Here is a 19,161-nt window from a genome sequence, read left to right as displayed (position 1 = left end):
AAAGAATATCAGAGAGTAAAGAGAAGGATATGAGAGTAAATTTAAAAGAAAAATGAGAGAAAGAATACAAGTAAATTAGAGGGAAAATACATTACTACTGTCTGAATAGAAGGGTTGAAAAGATATGGAAAGAATAATGTGGAAGCAATAAAGACAATTTTATTGTTATAGACAGTCTAAGAGAAGTGAAGATGGGTGTGAAAAAGAATGAGCAGAGAAATGTGTCTGGGCAGATAAAATGGGAAAATAACAAATAATAATAGTGTATTCTATGAGACAGGTGCTACTCTAACATCTTTAAATATAGTTATTTGTTTAATACTTAAAGAAATCCTGTTGTAATGGCAATTGGTCCTTTTATCATTTAGATTGCAAGTGAGAAACCCAATGCAAATAAAGTTAACTACCTTGTCAAGATCACCTGTTGGAAGAAAATATGGGGTTCAAATTCAGAAAGGCTGGCTTCAGAGCCTGTGCTGTGGAGAATTGTATGGCATGGCCTATCACTATATAAGCAAGAAAGGGGACAGAAACAATGGCAGAACAAGGAAAAGACAAGGACTCTATTGTGCTCAATGTTTGGTTTTGATAGGAAAAGAGTTTTTAGTTTTGAAATGTGTGCCATCAGCCCTCAGCAGCCTTGCAGCAGAGACTGGAGGCTGGTCTGTTAGCAGCAGTGAAGGAAATGGATAAATAATTGATTAGGCACAGCGAGCTGTGTGAGTGCAGATCTATAGGGAGGAGAGGGGTCCAAGAGGCAAAGCCAGATGGCGAGCTGTAATGTGCCTGTATTAATAGATGTCTTCATTAGATAACATAGTCACAGGAGTCCAGGGTGAGTGCCTTTCAGTCATTGCCAGGGACAGACTAGGTCTGAAATGAAGGTGACACTTACCTGGAAGGCAATGGAAGTGGCAGGTCTGGTGCAAAAGAAATGAAGATATAAAGATGTCTTAATTGCAGTAAAAACAAACAAAAAAACCATTGCATTTCAAAGATAGTCACTTCTCTCTTAGTCAGTCCATCTCCAATCTACCTTTTACCTATTGACCTTCACCTGCACTCTGCTTCTCTGATGCAATTTCCTCTCCTCATTGTATTTCTGTTCTCAAGTGGATCCTAGCTCTGCATTTTCTCTGCCACTTACAGCTTCCTTCCTCACTGTCCTCTCATTCCTTTTCATTCTCTGTCCTTATCTAGCCTTTTCCTGGACATTTACTTCCTAGCTACAACCTCCTATACTTTGTTTGCTAATATTACATTTGATCACCACTGTCAGTACACTAGTCATATATCAATGGACAGTTGATGGCCAACTCAGAGCTGTTAAGCAAATGTTGAGGCTGAAACTTTTATATTATATGTGAATTAATATTGGTGACATTAAGCTTAAATACCCTTGAAATGTTGGCTGAGCAGATGCTGAGTATTTCAAGGACTTTGGCTGTCTGCACTTTTTATACATGCAGAGATGCATACACACATATTCCCCCTCCAGAGATTAAATATTTTCTCATAATTGGAATTCTATGTAGGCCAAACCAGAGCAAAATTTTAGCAGGATAATATTTGATTTGTACAGCTATTATCAGTGACAAATAATCATGTACTCAATTATTGCTCTAGATTTCCCCTGCTCCCCAGGGGAAAAAAAATGTCACCATTCAGTGGTTTAACACAGTGTTAAAGTTTTAGAATGTTAGCAATAGCACATAATTTATTGAGCTACAGAATATAGTGCTGGTGCTAGGTGCCATAGAATTTAGAAAATTATGTCGAGGAGCTTAAGTTGCAGAAGAAAATGGGATGCATCATTAAAAGTGAAGGAAAGACTCTTAAGAATGGCAAACTAATTCTCAGTATCCACTGTTAAAGGAAGGTTATTTGCATGACAAGGCTAGGATAAAAATACCTCCACTCTCTTAAACCTCAGTTTCTAGCTCTCTTTCTAGCTCAGCCAGAGTTTCTTGCATCCAGATTTCCAATATATTTGGGGCATTGTGATGGTGAGAAGAACCTATACATAGCTTCTTCAGGACTACGTTTGCTCCTTGTAGGGACAGTGCTTTTTGAACACTGCTCTAATGTCAGGGCTTAGCATACCAGGAGACAGAGGTAAGAAACCTTTAATAAGAGGGGCAAGCCCATTTTTTTCCAACTGAAGTTTTAGATAGGTAAGAGATTGCTTAGCTTGATTTTCTGTAACTATTCAGAACATAGTTTGATGAAATCTTTTTGTCTTGCTGATAATAGGGCTCAAAATTTCCTAGCATGTTTGACCTAAATAGAAGCAATTGGGAGGAGATTTATGTCTATATTTTGTACCTTATTCAGCCTGAGTTTTTAGTCATCTTCAAGGTACTATTTTAATTTTCTTTGTAGAGTGACTTATAAAATAGATTCACATCACTTTTGCAGGCATCGATGGTTTTCTAAGTTAGGAATGGCTTTTGACCATGCTGAACTTTTCATCCTGAATCATTGCTATGCAGCATGTCATCTATAAATTGTCTTGTTTCCTCCAAGTTTTAGCTGTTGACTTGCTACATTTTTTGCACACAACCTATGGCAGTTGCTGCCAGGCTTTTTAGCTTCACTCCTCCCTATGAGTCAGCTCTTTTCTTCTGGATTAAGATACTTTACTTTCCAATTTAAAAACAAGTTCTGGCCTCAACAAAAGACACTCATTGAGAGCTCAGAAAATACCAGTCTTCAGGTTTGCCACAAATACTTCTTGCCTATTATCAGGCCCTTGTCTGGATGCTTCCCTCCACTTCCTCCATCTGATAAGTAGCTACTTGTTAGTCATGAGAGGAAGAACCAGTCTTCGTGAGGGCTGGCTTTAGAATCAGGAGTGTCTGGATTAAAATTCCTGCTCTGCACTTTCTAGCTCTGTGTCTTAATTAACCTCTACAGGCCTCAGTTTTCTCATCTGTAATTGTGAGGATTTGATGACATCATATATTGCAGAACACTGTCACACACAGAGAATTGCATAAACATTAGTTGTTATTAGTATTACCCTTTTTCTCCAGGTCTTTGCTCCTGTTGCAGGAACTCCCATTCTCCAATGTTCATACAACAAATGTGTCTTAAATATGTACTATATGACAAGTCATGACAAGCTCTAGGTTAGCCTCCTTCTTGACTCTTTATTTTACATAATTTAGACTGCCAATAGCAATTCTTTTGGTGAAATTTGATGTAAAATTATCTTTCTCTCATTTTTGGAAGGTTTTAGAGATCTCAAGAAATTACTGGACAACATTAGAAATGTATTCTCAGGTCCTCTTATCCAAGGTATTTTACAAAAGACAGATATTTTGATGGAAGGTGGGTCTTCTCTCATGTTTAAGTTTATAAAGAGTCAAACAAAGGGCTCATCATTGAATGCTAATGCACAGCAATGAACACAACTCTGTAATTATGTTAAGTGAATAAGAACCCATTTCTGCAAACATGCTAATTGGCTAAAATCTGAGATAAAAGCCAGTTCTCTAGGAAATTGCTGAACTATGAAATTATTATCAGGCAAATATTACATAGCATATAAAAATTTCACCTCTGGTAAATATTTTATCAATGTTATAGTTTCTATATGACAATATTATATACAAGTATTTACCTGTCAAAATACCTGACAGGCTAATATTCATATGCCTAAGTAAGTGTAAGTTAGAACTGACAAAATAAAACCCTCAAAACAGAAAAACAAAAACAACTGCAGAAGCAACAGCTTCTTAAAATATGAACACGTAGACTATTTAAAGAAATTTTCATGAGAAATGGGGCAATACTTTAACCCACCTAATAAACCATTTGGAGTCTGTTGAGAAGTGCTTAAATTAAGAATTTGCAAGTAGGAAAAGGAAGCAATAATAATAAATCCAAGAGAACAGAAACTAAAAAGCATGATAGAACTTATTAATATCTGGCAAATAAGTACTTATATAATAAATTTTATTGTAAAGAAAGGGGGAGCAAGGCCAAGTATGAATTTCTTCTGGATGGGATGAAAATATGAACAACAAAAGAATGCAATTTTGTCAAACCAATCTAAGCATGCTGGAAATTTCTTTAGAAAGAATCTTTATAGAAGTACATATTGAAAATATTATGCCTCTCACTTTAAAGATGCTCTGTCACAAAGTTCCTAATTTGTTTAATTCATTCATTTTCATTCAAGTATTACCATGGGATTAGAAGCCAATTGAGACAAAAAGGATGCCATTTGAAAGGAGGCACTGGCCACATGACCTAGGGTTAGTTGGCAGGATCAATATGATGATGTCTCTGTTGGTGATTTATGTGGGCAGTATGGGTAATGCAAGATAACAAAGTTACTGATTTAGAAGTTTCCAATCTAAGTTAGAGAAAACTGCAGTATAAAATTTATCAGTTGATGGGATGTCAACTCTGTAACAAGGTTCTTTGGGACTTACACCTCTGGGTTTTAGGGATCAGGAGGAAAAACTGGTGAGGAAGAGAATGCTTGGGCCATGTGTCAAAGGAATAAAGTGTCCAGGTGAAAGTCAGAGAAGGAGCAGGCAGCACTGTTTGTGACTGAAACAGAGCCAACTCCCCACCCCAAAATAACACCTCTCTACCTGTGGCTCACTCTTGGTTTGACTCTGGAAAGAAGATGCTGGAAAATTCAGACTTGGTAAGCAAGGTCACTGATGCCCTGAAAACTTTAACATGAATTTTGCTTACCATGGTGAATGATAGTACATATGAATAAATTTTCATTAGGAAGACCATGAAAGAAGTTTGCTTACCTTTCAGAGGTGTCACTCTGATGTTAGCAAAGCAAGTTAAAAAAAATCACCAAAAAGAGTCAACACAGCAGAGCACTCACAGATGATATTTACGGAGCATGCAATGTGGGTCACTTGCTGAGTAACATGCTCCACCACACTTCAGCTTCAGAACAAGCTCTGACAGAGGTGCTATTGTTACCATTTTGTACATGCAGAAACCGAGGCTTAGAAAAGTTTAGTGATTTTTTTTTTCTTTTAAGTTGTATATGAATGCTGGCCATTTTGAGGAAAGGGCAATACTCATAAGCATCATGCTTTGGATGCAAGGATATGACAGGACCTGGACAGAAATGCAGCTCCTCGCTTATAATAAATATATATGTATATGTACACACACACACACACACATATTCCTATCGAACTGTCTTTCTAAATGAGAAGTTTAGGGTTTTTATTCCATAAAAGTAAACATTTATATTCAAATGCAAAACAAACCAAGATGACTATCTGATAACATTTGTAGCTCCTGGAGAAGACTGTGTTTCTAGGGCATTCTGAAACAGAGTTATTTACCAAAGCCCAGTGTATATGTAGGCTTGCCTGTGGCTGTTTTCTCTTTCACCTGGGAATACTGACCCAGAATTTAGGCTACAGCACCCATATTTGATGAAACACTCATTGTCCTTGTCCTTGAGACCTGGTTATTGGTCAGTCACAGAGGCAAGGAAGCATTAATTGTGCCACTGGCATACAGAAACAATAACGGTATATATGGTGCTTTTAGGGAATGAGCAAACCAAAGCAGGAACACTGCATAGAATGTACAGGAAGGAATTAAGAGATATTCAAATTACATTTATGTGTTTTTGACTATGTGAATCATTTCTTCTTCATTGCTGTATCTCAAATGTTTAATATAATTCATGGGTATTGTAGTGATTTGATAAATATTTATTAAACTGTAAAGTTCAGTGAAAAATGTTGTTTACTTAGCGACAGACTTAATCAAGGGGGACATTAGGGAAAGGTATATATGTGATATATTTCTCCAAAAAAGCTCTTAGAGAATTTTTGGTGGGTGGATGTACACAAACATACAAGAAAATCACAATGAGGTTAAGGTACTTTGTAAATCGAAGTAAAATTTAAAACTTGAAAGGACAAATTAGAAATGTTTATGAAGAGCATTGGGAATCATACTTTGTTAATAACCTTTGAACTGACAATGACATATCCCAGAGATGCTAAGGAGACATCTGTAGATAAGAGAATGAAAAAAAGAGAAGACAATCCATTTTTAGTGTGATGTGGCATTCAAAAAGCTAATGCTATTTTTTGGATACACTCTATTTAGAGCATTTTATCATGGAATAGAGGGTGACAGTTCCACTCCCAATGACATTCATGAGACCTATTCTAGAATGCTCAACTCTGTTTGGTTAGTCTGACTACCAAAAATAAGTAGACAGATTGTAAGTAATCCAAAAAAGAGCTTCACAATTGATTAAGAGAAAGAAGCTGACTTATTGGGAAAGTTTGGAGGAATTATGTCAATACAGATTGGTTAAGGAAGGTGTGTATGTACATGTTTCAAAGCTATAAGGACCTAATAGAGGAAGGAACAATTTATCAGATAAAAAGTACTCAGGCTTAATTTTACAATGAAATGGGTTTTTGAAGAGAGAATATGGCTTACATATGATGGAAATTGGTAGTTCATCACATCTACCTGACATTGACTTGGAAGCTGTAGATTTCCTAAAATGATATGTTGAAACTTATTTTCTATGCACATTCAAAAGAAGGATGGGAGCAAAACAGAAGGAGAAAGGATCTGATATCACTTTAGATACAATCCATCTCAAGAACCTCACATTCCACACTAAAGCTGTGCTGTATCATAACAATATCTTACATTTAACTAAAATTTAAGATGCTTTACTCAATGGTATATTAGAGTACCTGTCCCTTTCCCCTCTTTCAAATACACTTTAGAGGAAAACTAAGGTGATTATAACAGTATGAATATCAAATAAATATTTATAAGTTCTATCTAGTGATATTCATCATTCATAAAATAATTATAAAAATAAGTCAGTTCTGGGTCAAATTCAAAGTAATATTGGCTAAGAAGTTACTAATATTAAGATATTATAATGTATTTGTGATGCATACACAGGAAGTTATGTGGATACTTTGCAAAGAAATTTTCCATGAATTTAATTATGAACTTATAGCATCTATTTCCTTTTAGCACATTGTTCTCTCCAACTGTTTATATTGCCTCCACCTCACAATATTTAAAAGAATTAAATTCAAAATCAGTAAGGAAAGTGGATAGTTTAAAGGTGTAGGCAAAGGAAGAAATAACAACTTCCATGTGATCCAGTGGTACCACTCCGAGGGATATATCCAAAGGAATGTGCTCCAGGATATGATAGAACTACTTACACACCCATGTTTATTGCAGCACTATTTACAATAGCCAAGCTATGGAAGCATCCCAAAAGCTCCATAACTGATGAATAGATTAAGGAAAAATGTGGTATATATATACACAATGGAGTTTTATTCAGTTATAAAGAAGAATGTATTATGTTGGTTGCAGGTAAATGGATGGAACTGGAAAAATTCATGTTAAGTGAAGTAAGCCATGCTCAAAAAATCAAAGGTTGCATGTTTTCCCTTATATGTAGAAGCTATACCTATAAATTAAATGCATATTAGGGAAACATATGTGATCATATACATATTGAGAGAAAATAAAATTGTGTAGTGAGTTTGTCTGAGGGGGGCTACAGGAGGTGGGAGAGGTAAAGAAAATGTTAGAGAATGAAAAATATTGAGACAACCCATTTATATATGAATATAATATAACACATTGTACAATAAGCTATTGAATGTTAGGGGATCATGATAATAGAGAATGAGTAACAGGCATAGGGATTAATTTGATTAAAGCATGATATATACAGGCTTGAAGTATAAAAGTGAAACCACTTTGAACTATCATTACACACTTAATTTTAAAAAATGAAGGGCAGAAGGGAAATATTGGTCTTTTCTGGAAGTTGATATCAATGGTAGGGGGATAGGTACAAGGAAACGGGGAATGACAGTGAAGATGGTAGATGTATTTTGTATTCATAGATGAAAATAGAAGAATGAAACCTGTTAAACGTGTCCTAAGAAGAAGGGGAGAGGAAAATGATGGAAGGGGTAAATCCAATTAAAATATATTGTGAGCACATATGTACATATCACATTGCATCCCCCTGTACAATTATTATGTGCTAATAAAATTATAAAAACAGATAAGTAAATAATGATAAAGCAGGAGGGTCAGTGATGGGTTTAATGTCCACAAGAGGTTTTCCATGTTAAGATGACAATGTTCTTATTTTCCGCTCACACACCCATCTTTGACACTTAGTTATAGACCATATAGAAATAATAGCTGGCATTCTAAAAAAGCTCTTTTATATCTTTCTTTAAACTACCCAATTCAGAAAACTCTTAATCTTGTCAAGAATTGACAGTTGAAATAAAAATGTTTCATTGCTTTGTTTCCTAGGCATATAATACAATGCCATCTTCTCATAGTCCTTCAATGAAATTTATTTTCTTTGTAGAGTACACTACTTCTAACCTGAACATGAAAATCAACAAGTTAAAAAGGAACGTAGAAAAGCCACATATTAAACACACTGATTGCAAAAGGGACATGGGAACTGAGTATCCAGTTTTGTTTCAGATCTCTGTTGAAATTTCAATGCTCTCAGGAAAAAAAAAAAAAGCCAATAGTAACTCAGAGTTTACCATCTATGACCTGAACTTGAATTTCTGGTAAAGGCATGAATATGTATTATATGTTAAAGTTTTAATAATCCTGAAGGAGTTCTAGTTATACACACCTTGGTCCATCCATTTACAAATTTTACTTGTATACTCAGCACTAAATCATTTTGAGCAGGCCTTCTCTTCTTAACTAATGACTGAAAGAAAAGCTGGAATAACTGAAGAAATTCAAGAGGAGTACATTCTAGTAGAAGTTCTTAATGAAAAGTGCAATATTAAGGAGCAATAGACATTCAAGTTTCTTTTACAAAGTTCTTGAGAAGAAATAAGTTACCACCATTTTAACTTGGGAGAATAGGAATGAAAATATGATTATGACAAACACATGGGGAAATGTAAGACACAGTGTTGGCCAGAGAAGAGACACCTTGGGGAGCAAAGCACATCTTTAATTATATTGTATAACCCCATTATTAGATGTTCTTCACTAAATAGCCTTTGTCTTTTTTTTTTATTTGACAACAAATATTCCCCACCACTCCCGCTTCTTGTTTCACATATTGAAGCTGCTTGTTCATGGATATAGGCAAAGTTAGTTCATGGCTTCAATATTGTTAAAAAATAATTTATTCTCCTTAGGAAATGGTTTCCATTATAATAACAGTCAATCTGAACACCCCAAACTCCCTCAAAGAGTAGATGTCAAATGTGTCCAGTGAATTGAATAGAGTACTGTCATCTTATTTTAACTCTTGCTCTCACCTGAAGCAATACAGCCTCCCTTTCAATGCCAACAGCAAGAAACCCTTTTCAACATTGATTTTGATACCTGCTTGTTTTACATTGTCATTTAACTGGTTTTGGAATTTTTCTTCTCAAATGCATTGGAAGTTTTTGAGTACCAGAATAAGTCTGGCACAAAGACAAATACCAGAAAACATATCTAGAATTGTGTTTTACTTCTGTTTTCGTCTTCCCTGCCCCTCCCAGGGGGACAATTCCCATCTTTAGAGATAGTATAACTGGAAAACTTAATCTTGTTTCCTACATATGCAGTTGATTCAACAATGGATTGATCTATTTCATTTAAGGAGCTAGGGACCTGAGCTAGTCTGTTGAAGTTGGGGATGGGTCAACTTATTTCCCTTATCAAGAGGAATGACAATGTCCTTTGGAACACTGTTTTGCATGCAAGGGATGTTCAACAAATGGCAAGTCTGATGATAAAGATCTCTTCCAATCTCAGGGAAAAAAAATCAAAGAAAGTAAATCTTGGTTGATTATTCTAACTTTAATGCTTTTATAGATTTTATTCCTTTCAAATATCTCTGTCATCTTCTGATGGGTTGTTTAGATATATCCTTTAAAGCAATGTATTCATGGGCATTTTTGAAATTACTGTGAGTCCTCAATATTGTTATAATATTTCATATTCTTCTAGCTTTGAATTCCTTTTGGCATAGAAATGTTTTTCCTCTCCTTAAGCCGTAAGTTTGTTGTAGATTCAACAAACATTTGTGTGTACTCTTCTTCACATATTTGTAATAAAACCCAGATTTATCTTCTCTACCAGGAGCACATTGGCCCTGAATCACCTTTATACAATATGAAGTTCATTGAGTTTTAAACTGATGCCTTTCCTCTTTCCTTCTGTACAAACATTTCTTATACCTCATCTCCCAGAGAATAGTTAAAAATTTTCTACCCCTTATAAGAAACAATATTGCTTTCACAAGTGGGCATGGAGAGGACATAGTATACTTCCTACACTTTCAGAAAATACAATCTTGCAGTACTGTGAGGGGAACAGATAATTGTGATAACAATTAGCTCCTCATTTTATTACCTTGTGTCTTTGTAGGGCTGTAGCATTCTGTGACCTGTTCCTGTTTTGAAGTATGGTAGAAGCTGTTGATATTCCACAATCATACTCACAAACACTACACAGTCACCAAATGTACTTCCAGATCTGTAGCTGCAACCTCGGGGGTAAAAGGGTATTGCATTTGTCCATTGCAATTTAATGCAAGTTGTCTTCTTTAACTTCACTATTGTCCTGTGAACTCAGAAGGAACCATGGGAAGATTTGAATATTTATTGTCATCTAGACAACAAAAATATATACTTGTTTATATCTAGGAACATATCAATATAAGAAAATAATTTGGAAAAAAGAAATTAAATATTTATGTACTCAGAGAAAAATAATATAATTTCAGTGACATTGTTGCTATTCCACTGTTCACCCCATGTCTTGACTGACAGATAAAACAGTCTTGTGTCAACTTGAAGTGGCTCCTCATCTCAGAAACTTTCTCTTTCCAATGAAATCCCTGGCAGGTCCCTTCAACTATCTCACTGGGAAAGCAGCATGTGAGATTACAGAAAAACAGAAGCACCTCCTATCTTCAGTTCTGCTTTGGCTATTTTTCTTTTATTTTCTTTTGTTCTCTTTGGTGGTATTGATACTTTTTTTTTTTTGTCTTTTGTTTCTTTTACTGCTCAGCCCATTACACACTTACACATTATATAAAAGACAATGGTGGAAAGAGAGTAAGACACTAAGGAAATATTTTTCTTTAACATAAAGAATACCTCTGCAGTAAGTGGAACTTATGTAAGGTATTTGTCTTCATTTTTATGACCATAAAATGGATTCCTAGAAAATGAGGTTCTAAACAGAATTTTAGCCCATTACTCTGAATATTAGGTTGAATTTTAACCTGTTACTCTGAATAAACGGTTTCTCATGAATTTTAGTCTAAAAGACGTGTATGAGTGGCAGTGTGACTAAGAAGGGGGTGTGGGATGCTAAGGGGCTGGGCTTAAAATTGAAGTGTGTGTGGGACACACTTATTTTTCACTTGGATTCTATGGTTGGGAGGATGGTTTGGATCTGAGTCTCATTGAGAAGCAAACTAGAGTCAACAGGAAGAGCTTGGAATTCCCATATTTCCAGCAAATAAAGGTTATGTGTATCTCAAAGTTCCCAAGGTCCAGCCAATGCTGGCCTCTTAATGTATAAAATGTATGTTAAATTACTATTTAGGGCAAATTAGTTACATTTCAGTTAAGAATTTGGTACAGGTTATACAGCCAGTAGCAGCAAAGTATTATAACTACCTGGCTAGAAATAAATGACTTAAAAAACTGAATTTGCCTGATCTGATCCAAGAGGCTTTTCCCACCCCTAAAGAGATAACGTAAACCAATTTTTTAGCCCAGCTTCTTTGCTCTTTATGGATAGCTTTTTCACTCTAGCAGAGGCTTCAAAAATGTTCTCTTCTTTCTAGCCAGGAAAATGCTGTGAAAAAAAAAAATGTGGGGATCTTGGGTCTTTTCTAGAATGTCATTAACAGGTACTGGCAAATAACAGAATGCCAGCGCAAACTCCACGTGGTGAAGTTAATTTGATATGGGGAAATTCCGTGCACTTTTTTATTCCTCTGTCATCACTGCAATACACAAAGCCCATGTTTTTCTCCTGAGAACACCTGCCTGGCTCATTTGCTTAGACTGCTGGGCTGCTTTTTTGATCCCTCACATAAGAACTACTGAATGTACACATGAAACTAAGGCATCTTCCTGACTTTATCTCATTAATCTTCTTAACTAAACAAAACCAATTTGCCATCTTACTTCACCTTTATCCTTCAATTAAGAGCCTATTTTCTTACCTTCAGCTCTTTTCCTTCACTTCAAACTTGGTAGAGTGACCTCTCCCTCCTTTCTCAGAGATGCTCCTTTGGGACACTGCCATCAGTCATACCGTTGGAGAACAGAGTTCTTACCTTTTCACACACTAAAAAAGATGACATTTTGGATTTTTAAAAAATTTTATTAGTATAAATCAATTGTACAAAGGGATTTCATTGTGATACTTACATGCATGCACATAATGCACTTTGATAGAATTCACCACATCTATATTCTTTTACTCTTTCTTAACCTCCTCCAATTTTCAATGGACTTCATTATATTATTTGCCTTTTTTAATTTTCATATATATGTATATATATAAAATGTACTTTGATCATACTCAACCCCCATCTTCTTTTTTTCTTTTTTTTTTTTGTGGTACTGGGGTTTGAACTCAGGTCTTATGCTTGCTAGATAGGCTCTCTACCACCTGAGCCACTCTGCCAGCCCTCCATCTTCTCTTTTCCTTCTGTCCTCTCACTAGTTTCTCCCCAAATATTTCCTGTTTTATATTTATAATTATTATTATTATGTCTAGATTCTGTATATGAACAAAAAATGAAATATTTTTCTTTCTCAGCTCTGCTTATCTTGCTCAATTCTGCTCTTTATTTTTTTAATAAAATTTTTATTAGGATATATTCATTATACAGGAGGATTCATAGTGACAATTCTGATTAGTATTATATTATACATTGTTTACATTGCCCCCATTACCTCTCCCTCTCAGCCCCTTCCGCACCCCATTTAAAGCAATTGCAAGAGGTTTTTTAGTTCTTTTTCATATAGGTATATGAAGTCCATCTACCACATACAGTCATCTAATCTTCTTCCTTCACCCTCTCTCCTCTCACTAGTAACGCCCCCCCCCCCATACATACACTGTGCCTATTTTACAGTCCTGGGTCTCATAATTAATATTTGAGTTGACATTCAAAGGGGTGTCTCAAAGTATGCCCATTGTGAGTGAGCTTTACTTTGGTCTGTTGTCTGCATTAGAAACATGGCATCAGTGTCATGCTACATTATTGATATTAATCTTTATTTTAAAATACCAATATTGCTCAATTCTGCCCTTGGAAAGGGGTGCTACTTACTAGAACATAAAACATCCCATCATGCTTTCCTTACTACAAGACAATATTTGATCATAGAAATTTAAAAAATGAAGTTGTGAGAAAGTCATAAATCTGGTAGATATTCTCAGATATTCCTGAGATTCCTGAGAGTGAATAAAGAAAGTCATTCCTGATCCATTTTCATCATAGCAATGGAGAGCAAAAGCAGTATGAGTTTTCCTGATTATTTATGCTCCATGCTTACATTTATTTTGCTGGAACTTTCACATACTCTTCATCTGCCTCCTAACATTCCATTTACAATCTTTATGCCTTTATCTCATGTCCCTAAATTCTTCACCTTACCAAAAGGTAACTTTATTTGAAGGCTTTCATTTTATTTCTTAATTAGTCCTGCATAACCAACCATTTCTAACTTAAAGTAAACCCTCTGAAGAGAGGTATAGGGTATCTCCTATAGTAAATGACTGCAAAATTGGCCATTTTCTTTCCTTTGTAACATGGAAGACAGTTTGAAAATTATTATTGATTTATTATTTTCCTTAATAGAATTCATACTTTCTAAGTACATGGAGTTAGCTCACTGCTTCTTGCTACTCTCACTCCTTGCGAACACAGTCCTGTTACCTAACCAGCACTTCATGATGGAATGATGAATGGTTCCACCAATTGGTATATTAATTATTATGTAATTAGGCCTTCCTAAGCAAATAAATATAGCTTACATTATATTTTGAAATTTTTTTTCAGTATAACAGTTCTATAAATCCCAGTTTATTTGAGGGTTTTTAGACCCTTGTATCTTTTTATGTTTTTTTGAAGAAAGGCATAATTGTGTGGGTTTTATTCACGATGTTCAGCTTATGAATATTTTTAATCATGTCCCTATTTATGCAATTCCCAAGCACATTTTTCCTTTCTCTCTCCCGTGTAATTGGGTATTTTTATGTTTTATCACTTTAAATGGAACATTATTGATTATAATTCAGAACCTATGGCTTGGGTCTATTTTTCCTTGATGTTTGCATAAGTTTTACTACTCAGTCATATAAAAGCTTTATCTCATTATATTATCTTTTGCTGGAAAATGTTGTTTGAAAGATGCTATACAGAATGAATTAAATTTCATGCTTTGATCAAAATGCTCCATGACTGTGTGCGCACATAATTTTCCTATCTATAATGCTATAAAGATATTCATTTGAAACAGCATTTCCTTTGCCTTCAACTTAATAAAATGTTCTTTAAACTTTTTATGTATTAAAAAATTAAGGCTGCTTAAGATTCCAAATATTATCTTGATGTGAGCTGGTTTGCAAACAGTAAATAATTACTTTTAAAGCAAAGCCTAGTGATTTATGTATGATTTGACTGAACTAATTCACCTCAATTTAGTAATGTCCTTGAGGTGTGCACAAACCAAATTCTTGTTCTCTATATCCTGACTTTAACTAATCATGTCTACATCTGTAGCCATTATTGACAATGGCTGTAGGTATGTGCTTCTCTTTCCCAGACCATAGAAATGACTAAATATAAAATATTTCATTTTCTTTCAATCAATTTCATTTCCATACTGCAATACAGAAAGGAGACAGCTTGGGTAAATGTAATTTACTGAAAGTAAAATAGAAGCATCACATTGGCTAATGGCTACTGTTCTTGTGATATTTCTTACCAGAATAATAAGATTAATTTGGAGTTTTGCTTTCATTTAGCTTTCCTGCCAAACCATGTGAAGATTCTAATAAATAGTGAGATGTACTTGATTAGAACATTTTAGGAGTAAGTAAATCAAGTGGCCAAGACAATTCACTAGGACTGCAGGTGTAGCTCAAATAGTAGAACCTGCCTAGCACCTATAGAGCCCTGAGTTCAAACCCCAGTTCTTCTGAAGAGGAGAGAGAGAGAGAGAGCGAGAGAGAGAGAGAGAGAGAGAGAAAGAGAGAAAGGCAATATACTAAAAGATACCATTAACTTAAATAAGATAATAATAAAGATACATAATTTTTAAAATGCTAAACTATACACAGTTCATTATTTGAACCCTTATGTAGATATTGAGGCTGCCTATGAGGAATTTATCATTTCAAGCAAACATAATATAAAAGGTCAAACCATTGCAAAATAAGAAGTAGTGCACTTCATTTGAGACCACGAATTCCTGAGAGAGATCTTCCCTAACCTCTCTATTAAAAAAAAAAAACCTTTTTTTCCTGACCACTACTACTGTCATCCCTTACTATAAATAAATATATATCATATATATAATGATGGCTGCATTGGAAGTCAAGGCCATCCCCAACTTCCAAACAGCTTAGAAAGGGAAACTTGTCATTAGGTCTTTAATAAGTGATTTCTCCTTTTTTGAATATAACTTTCTTCAAATATAAAAGAGAAAGGGTAGTACATATGGCCTCTAAGTTTTGTGTGTTCTTAAATTCTAGGTTAGAAGCAAAATGAGGTCATATAGGAGTAACATGAATGCTGTGTTGTCAGGCAGTTTGCTTAGGTAATCATTTTCCCTCCATATTTCTAAAAATGGCTATGACTCAAATAGGGCAAAATGTGGCTTGTTTAGCACTCTATTAGCCAGACATCTCTACTAATTAGTATAAGAGAGTGAAACATCCTCAGTTGCATGTTTTGAGCTCCACCTAGAAAAAGCAAGTGTGGGATAAAAATACTAATATTAGGCAATGCTAAAATCAACTTCCATGCTTCGACAAAAAAAGCAAATTCAGTTACTCCTATTGATCTAATATTGAGATGTTACAAAGTGCTAAAAGGCATTCTTTGTGAAATTAATTTAAAATATATTTTGTTTGCCAAGAATAATAAGCATATTAAACTCGGTTTTCTTATAATATTTATAGAGTATATGCAATTTTATAGCTACTATGTGAATAATCTGGTAGGTGAAAGCTTATTTTATTTTGAGTCTCAAGATTTAGAATCCAGTGTAGTAGAGATGAAGTCATGGACTAGCTTTCTGAAGTTTGGAATTTTCCTCATGGGCATTGAGCCAGATTTTCATTCCTGGCTCTCTTGCTGCATTATTGATCTACATTTGATTTGTTAGCAAATATTATAGCTTTATATCTCCGAAGCAGCCTGACCATCCATAAAATGGGAGTAAAGAGGCTTGCTTCACAGGGAAGTCATGATGATTAAATATAAAAATTGGCATAAAATTATGTAAATGAGTAAGCAATTAAGTGTCACTGAAAATGTAAGGCAGCCTTATTTCTAAATGGTCCATAGTAATTGAACCCTAATTATTGAAGTCATGTGTTTGCAATCCTTTTCTTTTAAAGTATAATTAAGTTGCCTCTTTATCAAGAAACATAAAAAAGAATTTATAGATCAATGCTTTGTCCCATGTTTGTAGAGGGGACACCTTCTATATAAAGCATTGTGAATATAAATAACTTTATGGAAAACCAAGTACTTTTTTTATTCCAAGACATGTCTCTAATAGATTGTGAGTTTAAGCATAAAGAATTTCTTTCTCCTTCCATTATAACCACTTATAGTTCTGAACACAGTGCATATACTCAATAATTGTTTTTTTGATATGGAATTTCAGGGTGAGACAGATGCAAAGGAAGTTGACAGCTCTCACAACCCAAGCAGCACAATTTTATGCTTTATTCCCTGTCATGATTAGTGACTAAGGCAAATTACCTTACTATATTTTCCATCAATTGTGCAGATTTTGATTTTTTTAACTTATTTCCTCTCTGTATGTCCCTTGATTATTCAGACTTAAGTTCATTGTTTCTTTTTTTTTTTTCTTTTTTTTTTTCGATACTGGTTCTTGAACTTAGGGCCTGTACCCTTGAGCCACTCCACCAGCCCTTTTTATGTGATGGGATTTTTCGACATAAGGTCTTATGAACTATTTGCAAGGGCTGGCTTCAAACCATGATCCTCCTGATCTCTGTCTACTGAGTATCTACTAGTACAGTTTTGAACCACTGATGTCCAGCTTATTATTTTTTATATACTAAAAATTCTGTTCTAGCAATGGCAGTGTGAGTCAAGTGGTGAAGCACCTACATAGCAAGCACGAGACTCTGAGTTCAAATCATTTCCCCAAAAAAATTAAAAATAAGAAAAATTCTGTCCTATCTTGGCATATAGAATTGATGAAGTAGCTTTATTTAAAAATGTTTAGGTCAAATCACCGACAGATAAAGTAAAGTCATATACTGCAATCATTACACTTCAAAAATGAAGAGGTAGTCAAGAGGTAAAAGTCTTCATGGTTTATTTAGATTAGAATGATTGCTCTTGGCAAAGGAAAAGAAATTAACTATTCGATAAGTGGCAGTTATCATCCTATGTCAAGTCTTATATAAAATGTTTTACTTATACATTAGTTTACAATAATTCTTTCAGATAAGCATTATTGTCACTGATGCATAGTAAGAAGGGCTACATAACTTCTGTAGTCACAAGGCTAGTAAGGTATGACTTCAGGATTTAAACCCAGGTCAAGACCCAAAGTCAACGTTAACCTCTACACTCTACTGCCAGTCTACTCCAGAGATAACATAGACACTAGAGTAGCCTGTATGGCTCTAATACTCTGCTCATCTTTAGTAAAATCCTGTATGTTCATTTAACTTAAATAGTTTAGCTCATGTGTAATGCAAATTATTCCAATCCTGCAGGAATTTTACCTCCATAATGATATAACTTCCTTATATCCTTTTATCCTATTGCATTTAGTTTTTGTATAATCAACTTTCACATAAACTCACTTTTGCTAATTAATGAACTGGTTATTCAATGACTGTTCAATAAGAATCTTAAATGGAAAACATTGTAGATAATCTGCAAAGAATAAAATATGGATCTTATCCCAAAGAACTTGAAATTTAGCTATACAGAGTTATATACAAAGACAAATGATAATACAGTAAAAACTGGGAAATTGCTGCAACCTAGTTATGGGTGATGGAGTGCTAAAGAAGCATGGAGCACTGAATGCCAGCTGTTAATGTGAACAGGGCTTCAGAGATATAAGAAGTATGAAGGATTCATTAGCTATGTGACAGAAAATGAAGAAAATTCCACAATGAAGAATTGGCATGGTCATGACATGATGAATTCGATGTGCACAAAGCATATTTGGAGAATGGTAAATGACCCAATTACTTGGTGAATGGTACTCAAGGAGCATTGTGGGAAGAGGAAACCAGGAAGAGACTGAGCCATGGGACTCTTGACCTCAGCAGTGAGGAAATTTGCAATTTTCTCTCTGAACAAAATGCAGGCATAGTGGTGTATGATGATGGGAATAACTCTTAAACCTGCATTTGAGGAAATGAATAAACAACTCTGAAGAAGAGAGTTAGAGAATTCAAAAAATGAAGGGGTTTTGTATCAGTCTAAATGAAGACAGCAAGAGAACTTGCTGGAGAGCATGAAAGGAAGGGACAGAGGAATTTACAGAAAAAACAGTGTTAATATAATCTGATTTTTGAAATTTCAGAGGACATAGTCATAGTGTGAAGAAAAATGATCTTTTCATGTCTTTCTTTTTGTCTCCCACTCCAAAACTAACACTTTCACTCCTTGCCCAATAATAGTCACTAGCTGGCTTTTGAATGGTCAAAAGGGAGGTTCCCTAATACTATAACATCATTTGTTCTGATTGGAATGCCCCTCTCAAAGAAAGAGTGTATACTGGTGGAACTACACTAAGGTATTCTACATAGGGTGGGATTTTGTTAATTTTTTGCTTGGCATTTCTTCCATTTCTCTTATATCACAACATAGGAGTTCCTCTAATTCAGCATATCAAAGAAGAGGCA

This window comes from Castor canadensis, chromosome 5, assembly GCF_047511655.1.
Source record: "Castor canadensis chromosome 5, mCasCan1.hap1v2, whole genome shotgun sequence".
Taxonomy (NCBI): Eukaryota; Metazoa; Chordata; class Mammalia; order Rodentia; family Castoridae; genus Castor; species Castor canadensis.
This window is presented reverse-complemented; position numbering follows the sequence as displayed.